Genomic DNA, 8730 nt, shown 5'->3' with positions numbered 1-8730 from the left:
CCATCCCGTATTAACCTTTTTCAGACAGAACAATCAGTCTTCACAGAGCTGAACACACAGAAGTCAGGCAGACCTCCATCATGGCTGCCTTCCCAGAGTTTCTGATCACAAGATATGAGTGTGCATGTCATCAGTCCCAATTTTGTAAACGTTTTATACGCACGTCATGGCGCTCACTGATACTGACGGATGTACATATGCAGATGCAGTCATTCGCAGTCCTAATATCCGCCTCCTCTTATGCTTTTACATATGCCAAGGCAGACCCTAATCTGTAAATGAAGCATGGGAGGAATGAGAGCTCTGTGGTGAAAGAGTTATTTAAGAGCAAAATGTGAAGTGGACAACCAAGCAAATGATTTCAGGTTAGGTTCTGGACTGACAGACACAGCAGCAGCAGAGGCCACTGAAACACCATGCTGAGAAGAGAGATGACGAAGTGAGGGCTGAGTTGTGAAACAAATACATGCAGGGCCTAAAAAAGCCCATCACAGTCAATCAGGGATCAGCTGCTAGTCAGGGAGTAAAAGAGGGGAAACTTTACCCCAACTCTGGCCCTCCTGAGTTGGCCTGCCGTGTGCAGCGCAGGGGAAAACCACTGGATGTCACATACATCTTGATTTTTATGAATGCTTTGATAGCTCCCCTAAAGGCACTCCCATGACCAGGTGGAGGGTATTTATATAAGCATGTCAAAAAAGCAAAAACTAGGGAAAAGGATATTTGCTGATCCCCTTTGCTCACACAGAAAAAATCTTGCGGTTATTCTAATTGCAACTGGAAATAATTATCTGGCTGTGGACTTTGTACAGAGGGTCACTTGAACGCACCCTGCCCTGATCACCAGGTGTAAATGGTTGGTGGGTGGTTGTGACTGATTCATGGCTGTCCAAGTGCAGAGAAACCTGAATTCCTATAGCTACAACTGTGTATATGTGAAATTAATGTGTTAGAAGTGATACTTGATGAAAAATACTTAAATTACTTGTAAGTTGAAAATTAACAAATTTGCCACATGAAGCCTGATCAAAATGCTATATAATAATAATGTAACCTGCAAAGATGCCACATTGCATTTTGATAAATATATCACAATGTTACATTATCTAAATATTCCTCAATATTCAGAAATAGCACCTACATTTATAAAGAGCAGCTGAGTTTGTATTAAAACTGTTGCCTCTGGAAGTTCTGTCGCCATTTGTTTGAACTTAATAAGATCTACAAGATTTACAAGAAGGTAATACTTCATGTATATTTCAATTATGATGATATCCAATTTGCTCACTTCTTTAAAATTTAGTTTGTACTATCAGTTATAACTGAGGTAAGATTTCAAACCATAGACAATATAAAAGATGGACATAGCTACCATTGCATCACCCACTGCTTGCTGAAGTCCTCTTTTGAAACCTCAAGTTGAGGGTTTCTGCAGTCACCATCTTTGGTTGCAACAATGGTGAAGGTGTGACGTGAAACCACACGCCTGTTGGCCAATTATTTGTGATTGACAAGCAACAACTAACCAATGTGGTCTCACACCACAGATAATCACTCCCTTTTGAAACATAGTATAACCAAACTTTACAAAACAGATTAATTATTTTATTAAATACGGCCCTAAAATGACTGTCTGAACCTATAAAGTCAGCAGGAAGATGTGTACAGAGGTCAAGAGAGAAAGCTGTTTTCTCATAGACTTCTATATGGCTAGAATTTCTTTTAGCAACCACAGCTTTCGCCATCTGGTGGCTTTCACATAAAGTTGCACTTTCTGTGTTTTTCCAATCCAGAAGATGCTGTATATCTATGTATTATATTTTCTTTGCTTTAAACGTGCATTTAATGGATTTGTGAATTGCCATCATAGTCCAATCCGTATTATTCTAGAAATGACCAACAATTGACAAAAATACTTGAAATGGTCTAACAAACTTCACAGATAAATCTAAATATGCCAGATAGCAGTAGAAAACCTTAACTTTGTGATTTTGGGGTTTAGCGCTCTTACGCTAACGCTAGCACTAGCTAGCTTAGTTTGCAAGCTCTATGTGTGATTCAGTGTGATGTTAAATTGGATGCTAATTTTGGCTTGTAAAAATTAAACTTAAAGCTAAATGTACTTACATGAAAAGCAAGATTAAACAAAATTTGTCTTACTGCTGTATCCAGCACATTTTAAAAGGTGCAACTTTTATGCTAAAGGCAAACGGTTTCTGTGTTGATCAACAGATTTTCTTTAATCTTGTTCACCGTTCAGAACAGAAGATTCTCCGCTTTTTGTCTCACTTTTCACAGTTTCATTACAGCTCGAAGAATTATTTGCAAGTGTTTGCAGACAAGTCAGCATCTTCTATGCAAACTATGGGTGACCGGGGGCAATCTGCTAGCAATCAAAGCAACTGCAAGGAGGGTTTTTAGTGCAGCAACATATACCTATCTGTGAGAAGAGAATTCAAGTAACCTGGGGAATATACTTTTTTCCATAGTGAACTATGGCTGGCAGATGGTTGCCAAATGATGTCTAGGCTTGTGTAACTGTAACCTTAACCACTTGACCCTGTATCACACATCCAAACTGGTGGACAAGGTAACGTCATGTGGATAGCAGTCCCATGACTGCAGAACCTCACTAGAGTAATATCTGTTAAACGCTAGTCAACATTAGACACCATAACTTCTTTGTTATAGCTAATTGACAAAGTCCATTTTTCATTTGTAATAGGACTGCTATTTCCTTCAAGAAGTAAGAAAGTCTTGGTTGTAATATAATACCTATACACACTGAAGTTTTTAAGACATTTAAATATACACACATTAAAGAGAATGCACGAACCGTATGTGTGGAGAGACAAGAAACAGCTGCCAGCCAACGAGTTTACAAGAGAAAATTTCAAATACGCCTGAAATCAAATCAAAAAGCACACAACTATGCAAGCCAGTTCCCATTAGTGCTGTAAGACCCAAGACTTTATTGCTTCCAACACTGTAAACGAATTCCACGCATTGTAGTAGTCAGTGATAATTAGGATCTGTTGAACACCTTCAGTTTCCACCCAGCTCTCTCTTACATATTCAGTATCGCTGCTCAGTAAATGCCTTTAGTTCTTTAATGGTCCCTGTGCAACAGAAAAAAAAATATGGCAAAGGAAGTTACAATCTGTAAGCATGCTCTGTGATGTGACCACAGCTCAAATACATTATTCATAGAAATTAATATCACAGCTTTGACATTGAGAAGAAGATGAAGGATAAGCTTCTCATCATGTGTTAAGTTTTGGAACACATGGTATTTATCCAGAAAATATGGTGTATTGACAGGTTTAATCTTTATCTCAGAGACGAGGGAAATGGAAGCAGAACAGGGATTAACCCAAAACGTTTTCTTTTTTCATCCTCTGTGAAATAATGCTGGCACAAACAGCTCTATTAATGGGTTATTTTGTTTTGAAGAGCTCATTGGAGAGCAATGAAATCAGGCTATTAAATCTCAGCTGTGGATGTCAAATGTGTATGGATGTGCTTATTAATGCACAATATGCTCGTGTTTATATATTTTTCCATTGCTAGCTTTTTGTGCATGAAGCGCACACTTCTGTACGCTACAGCTGTATGTTAGCGTTTCGCCTCTTCTTGGTTTTGTAACGTGGTAACTGTGCAGAGCGAGCACCAATGTGCCAGGTCTCGGTTTAATGAATCCCACCTGTAACACATTTGCACATTCATTCCTCTCCAAGGAGAAATCCTGTTGCCAAAGCAAAGCCTGAGCGCAGTGGAAGTGTGCAGCTCTGCTGAGTTACAAATCTAAATAGTGTACCCAAGATGGCTGCTGATTCATTTAGAACCTGATGACTTTGGAGTTCATGTATGAAATCTATATATTTGTATACATTAACATTTACGCTACGTCCAGGAAACAGGAGAGGGAAGGTAAAAGAGAGGCCTTTGGAATGTCAGAGAGAGACCCAGGGATTTCACTAACATGAATACATCAAATGATTCATTTGATGGGTAAGCTCTTCACAAACTGTATACATACCAGTATCTTAGATGATAATTAGGCCATTCATCTAGGACTTTTCCATTATCTCAGTCTAATACCTCAGTAGCCTCTGCACATATTCCTGTGTGTACGTCTTCCCTAAACCCCTCAGAAGAATCCTTCTTCTCAGAAGAAAGATTCTTCTGAGGGGTTTGGGGATGATTCATACATCTTTAAGAAAATCAAAGTGAGGCCTTTGTATAATATATTGTAATGTTTGAACTGTTAAAACAAAATACAGTTTTCAAATCAGTTGTCTGATGGCACACATATAAAAGCCAGGTTAATTCAATTTGATTCAAGACTAGGAGTAAACTCAGTTATTGTGCAAATGTACCATTTATAATATTGAGGAAACCATATAACCATAAGGTTGAGTCACTTGGCTGAGTGATGAAACATTTTCTCCACTGGAAATGTTACGTCCAGACAAACAGAATCAACCTTTTGGGATTAAGTTACCTGGATGATTGAGCATGCATCAAGATTTTTCTCAAAATAATTTTTTTTGCTGACAATATATATATTTGTTTTTTTAATCTGACACATATATGGTAGGACTGTATGGTGGTGCGATCGTTAGCATAGTCGCCTCACTGCAAAAATGTTCTGTGTTCAAATCTAGGCAACTAGTTACTTGAGACAATCAACTCTGGGGCCTTTGTATGGAGAGCGTTTCTCCATGCGTACCTCTCCTTCCTCCCAAAGTGCAAAGACTTGCATGTTAGGTTGATTGGTGACTATAATTTGGCTGTAGTTGTGAATATGACTGTACTTGGTTGGATGTCTCTCTGCTGGTATAGACTCTAGCCTCAGATCCTTTTTGATCTTCTGAGTTGTTTGGTGATCAGGTCAAAATCCTGGACTTTTTGATTTAATCCATGAGTTGTTGTTGTTGTTGTTTTTTTTTTTTTGGATAAATCTGGGTTTTTGTATAGTAATTAATTAGTGACTTCTGTATCTCATTTCTAACGTGGGTGACAGTTAAAGCTGAATCACTCATGACATTTGCTGTTGTTCATTTTGGTAATGTTGCTCCCAGCTGGTGGTCCTAGTAATGAGCAATGGGGGGTGGGTGGTCAACATTGAATAGGATGCCAGAGATCTTCTGAAATGCTCCTTCAGGGCTTTTTGCATTTAGTCACCCTGAGCTCATAATAGTGTGACTAAAGCAATTGTTCTCTTAATTAAAGCCATTCGGGTCTTCTGTGGCGTCCTCCCCCCCCTACCCTCAGGTGGGACTCAGGTGATAAGGCACTGAAAGAGAAGATGTTTTTATATTGTTAATCAAGACTGTGCTCATGTTTTTAGAGCAACAAACAGCACCGTAAATTCAAAACAGCAGTGGTTTAAGAGTAACCGAATAGCTGGGAAAATCATTTATACTTGCGTGTAAAACAGTCCTCCCCTAAATATCCAGTTTGCATATTCAGCTGTTCTGGCATAGTGCAATCCATGAAATGACCGCATTTAAGTCATTGTTACAGTGGGTCATAACATGCATCAGTTATTCTCCAGCTATCAACCTACCACATGAATGACAGATTTGCAACTTCTCTTTATTTTCCTGAATTTCGATTTGAAAGGGTTGCTCCACCTTCAGTTCTGACCACATCTCCACATGTGAAACATTGTGCCTGCAGAACACCATTTAAACTTTAATTCTTCATTCTGAATAATTCACAAGCCCGAAGAGTGTTAGAAGGTTGAAGAGCCAAACTAGAGCATATGTGAAAGAACAGTTGGCACACAAAGAAAACTGCCCCAAAACCTTCAAATGGAAAAAAAAAGAAAAAAGAATCTGCTGGGGCCATAGTTTGTTTTCACCTGAAGTAGTCATTTATCTTGGCCAGTGCCCAACACTAAACCACTGTGTATGTTTCTATGGTCTCAGTGGGTTTGTGTGTGCACCACAGCCACTTAAAGAGGTGGGGGGGGACTGCAGATTTCAGTCCTAATCTAGGAATTGTGAAACCACACTGTTTCCTTGCACTTGAAAAGCGCTTGGCATCTTTTTCAGCTGCAAAGGGCCTGTATACACCAGCTCACATGAATCATGCAGATGAGTTTACAAAGTATGCTTATTTTATTTCACTGTGGTAAATATGTGAAAGCAGTGATGATGATAAAAAGGTTATTGTGGTTGTAGCTTTTCATTTTTTATCTGCTGTGTCAATAGCAAAGAGCGGTGGCTCTTAACTTTCTCAAAGCAAAGCCAAACACCAAAGAGAGCTACTGAAAGATGTAATGTTAAGTCCAGGTTTCTCTGAATAAACAGTTCTTTTTAGTATAATGTATGGTTTGTCACTTTGAGGAGGCTAACACTCGAATTCTAAAGCTGCACTTATCAACGTTATTGCCAGTAATGACAGGATAATGAATTCATGTGACGAACCCGCAGATAATTATTGCTGGACTCTGCATTGCCTGTCTGCACTGAATTCATTTTCTTCTGCTTATTTAATACATAGTCGTAGCAGGGCTGGGGCAAAGCTGGGGTTTTTTCAGCTAATCTTCCCATTTTTTAATGTAGTCTAACTTTAATGTTTGGCCACTGTCAGTGTTCTGGGGAACCTGATTTCAACAGAAACAAAAAGGTTTATCTTTTTAAAAAGATCTTATAAACCTACTGTACTGAAGTGCCATTTTGTCAGGACAAGCAAGGCAAGCAGTGCTTGTCCTGCATAATTTAAAAACACATCAGTTCAAACATACCAAAGTGAAAGTATTCCTTATCTACAATCTCTGGAGGTTTGCTTGACCAGAAGCCACTGGAATCTGTAGTGTTTCTTATTTTCATGTTTATATATTTGTCCTGTTAACAAAGCTGGGTGAGCTAGGATACAATAAACTGTTTTTTTGGTTATTTTTCTGTGCATTATGGACAGAACCTGCTGTCTTTGAATGGAGACTCACTGTTCTGCCCCTGGCTTTGTTCTCACTGTAAGAAATGTTATCACAGTAAAACCATTTGAACTCATGAACTCATGGTCCGTGTAGTGTTTTTAAACATTTTTAGATCAATTAAATTTAATGAAAAAGAGAACAAAGATATTTTAGGTGCTGGGTGCACAAATTACACTAAAAATTCATTGTCCAAATCTAATAAATTGGTGATAACAGAAAGCATTTAGTAAGTAAGTTTGAAGTAAAAGGGCAAATTAGAAGTGTCAGTTTTGTTTGTGTATACAGATACTAATTACAACCATTTATGCTTTCCTCCATTTCCAAACTCCACACAGCAGACTGTGAAGTTAGATGAGCTCAAATTTCCTCTCAAGTTGCTGCACAATAGCAGCAGAAACAAAGTCCTCAGACTGGGAATTTACCACCTCCTTCCAGTCAACAGCCCCCTTGGGAGTTTTCCTGAATAAGTCCCAGACTGCTATGTAGCTCAGCTATCTCGCTGAACTACCGTGCAACCAGCTACTTCAAAACTGGAATCCACGCACTCTGCACTCGGCAATAAATCAGTGGGTTAGCTGGACTTCCTTGGAATGCTTGTTGACTGCAGATGATTGTAAGTCCAAGCAAGGTCCAAACCTTATCAGTGTCCAACACGTCTCTGTGTAATCACAAATGAAGCAGAGATAAAAGCAATTTTCCTAGAGCCCTGGTTCTCAAAATACGGCCCATGGGCCAATGGCACCCCTCGGTAACATTTTGTGTGACCAGTGATGTAACAAGGAAAGAATTTATGCTTTTATGTATCGTATCGAGTTTACGTCACGCTATACTACCTATTTATGGTGCAAATCAGCTTTAACTAAGGGAGCACTTCTCTTTCATTTGGACTCTTCTGTTGAAGTTATTATTATTATAGCTGACTGAAACAGGTTGACAATTAATAGTGCTTGAGTTCTTTTTAGGTTGGCCCTCTTCAGATGATGGTCAGGCATCAAAACTTTGAGAATCCCACCTTAGTCACATAGATTGCTATAGGCAGTTGCTGTCCCAGCAAAAAAATATCTAAGCGTTCTGCTCTGGTTATGATTGTTAACTTGTATGCCACTAGTGTGTGTCTTAAATATGACCCCTCTAGTGTAGTGCACAGGATGCATGCAAAGTGTTTTAGGTCACTTTCATGACCTACTCCTGGAATCACCCCTGTTGCATGCTGTAACACCAGGTGTGCATTTTTGCATTTGATTCAACTTCAGGAAACACATGTTTTTGGTGTCCAAAAGTGGCATCACCAGTGAAAATAAACACAGCGCTCAAGTTATTCTTCTTACCAAGGATTTGGAATGTAAATGGAGAAAAAATATTATTGCAGCCAATTCAACCGAGAAGCACTTGCTTGCTGCAATTAAGTCAAAAGTTTTGATTTGCCAGTCCCTGCATGCCATGAGGATTTCTCACCCGTGTCTGCACCTGACTTCGCAAAAACAAATCTCAGAGACTGTACGACACTCAGAGACCACGTTCCAGTCTCAGTTTGTGATGCAGTGTAAGTCATTCAGCATATTTTGACATGCAAATATGGCCCTGAGCAAGCTTTCAGCTGACCCCTTCGGAGACTTGGGTGGGCTCCCGAAATACCTCCCTTAATTTGACATGACCTGATTTGGAGGATTTCAGTGTTATTACTCCTCTCGGACGTGTGGACTCACATGCGAGGCGTGAGGTTGAGGGAGGTCTTCCCGGAGCTGTTATGAGAGCTGATGTGAGACAACAGTGGTTCGTGC

Source organism: Rhamphochromis sp. 'chilingali', assembly GCF_963969265.1.
Source record: "Rhamphochromis sp. 'chilingali' genome assembly, chromosome: 11".
Lineage (NCBI taxonomy): Eukaryota > Metazoa > Chordata > Actinopteri > Cichliformes > Cichlidae > Rhamphochromis > Rhamphochromis sp. 'chilingali'.
Note: the sequence above shows the minus strand (reverse complement) of the source record.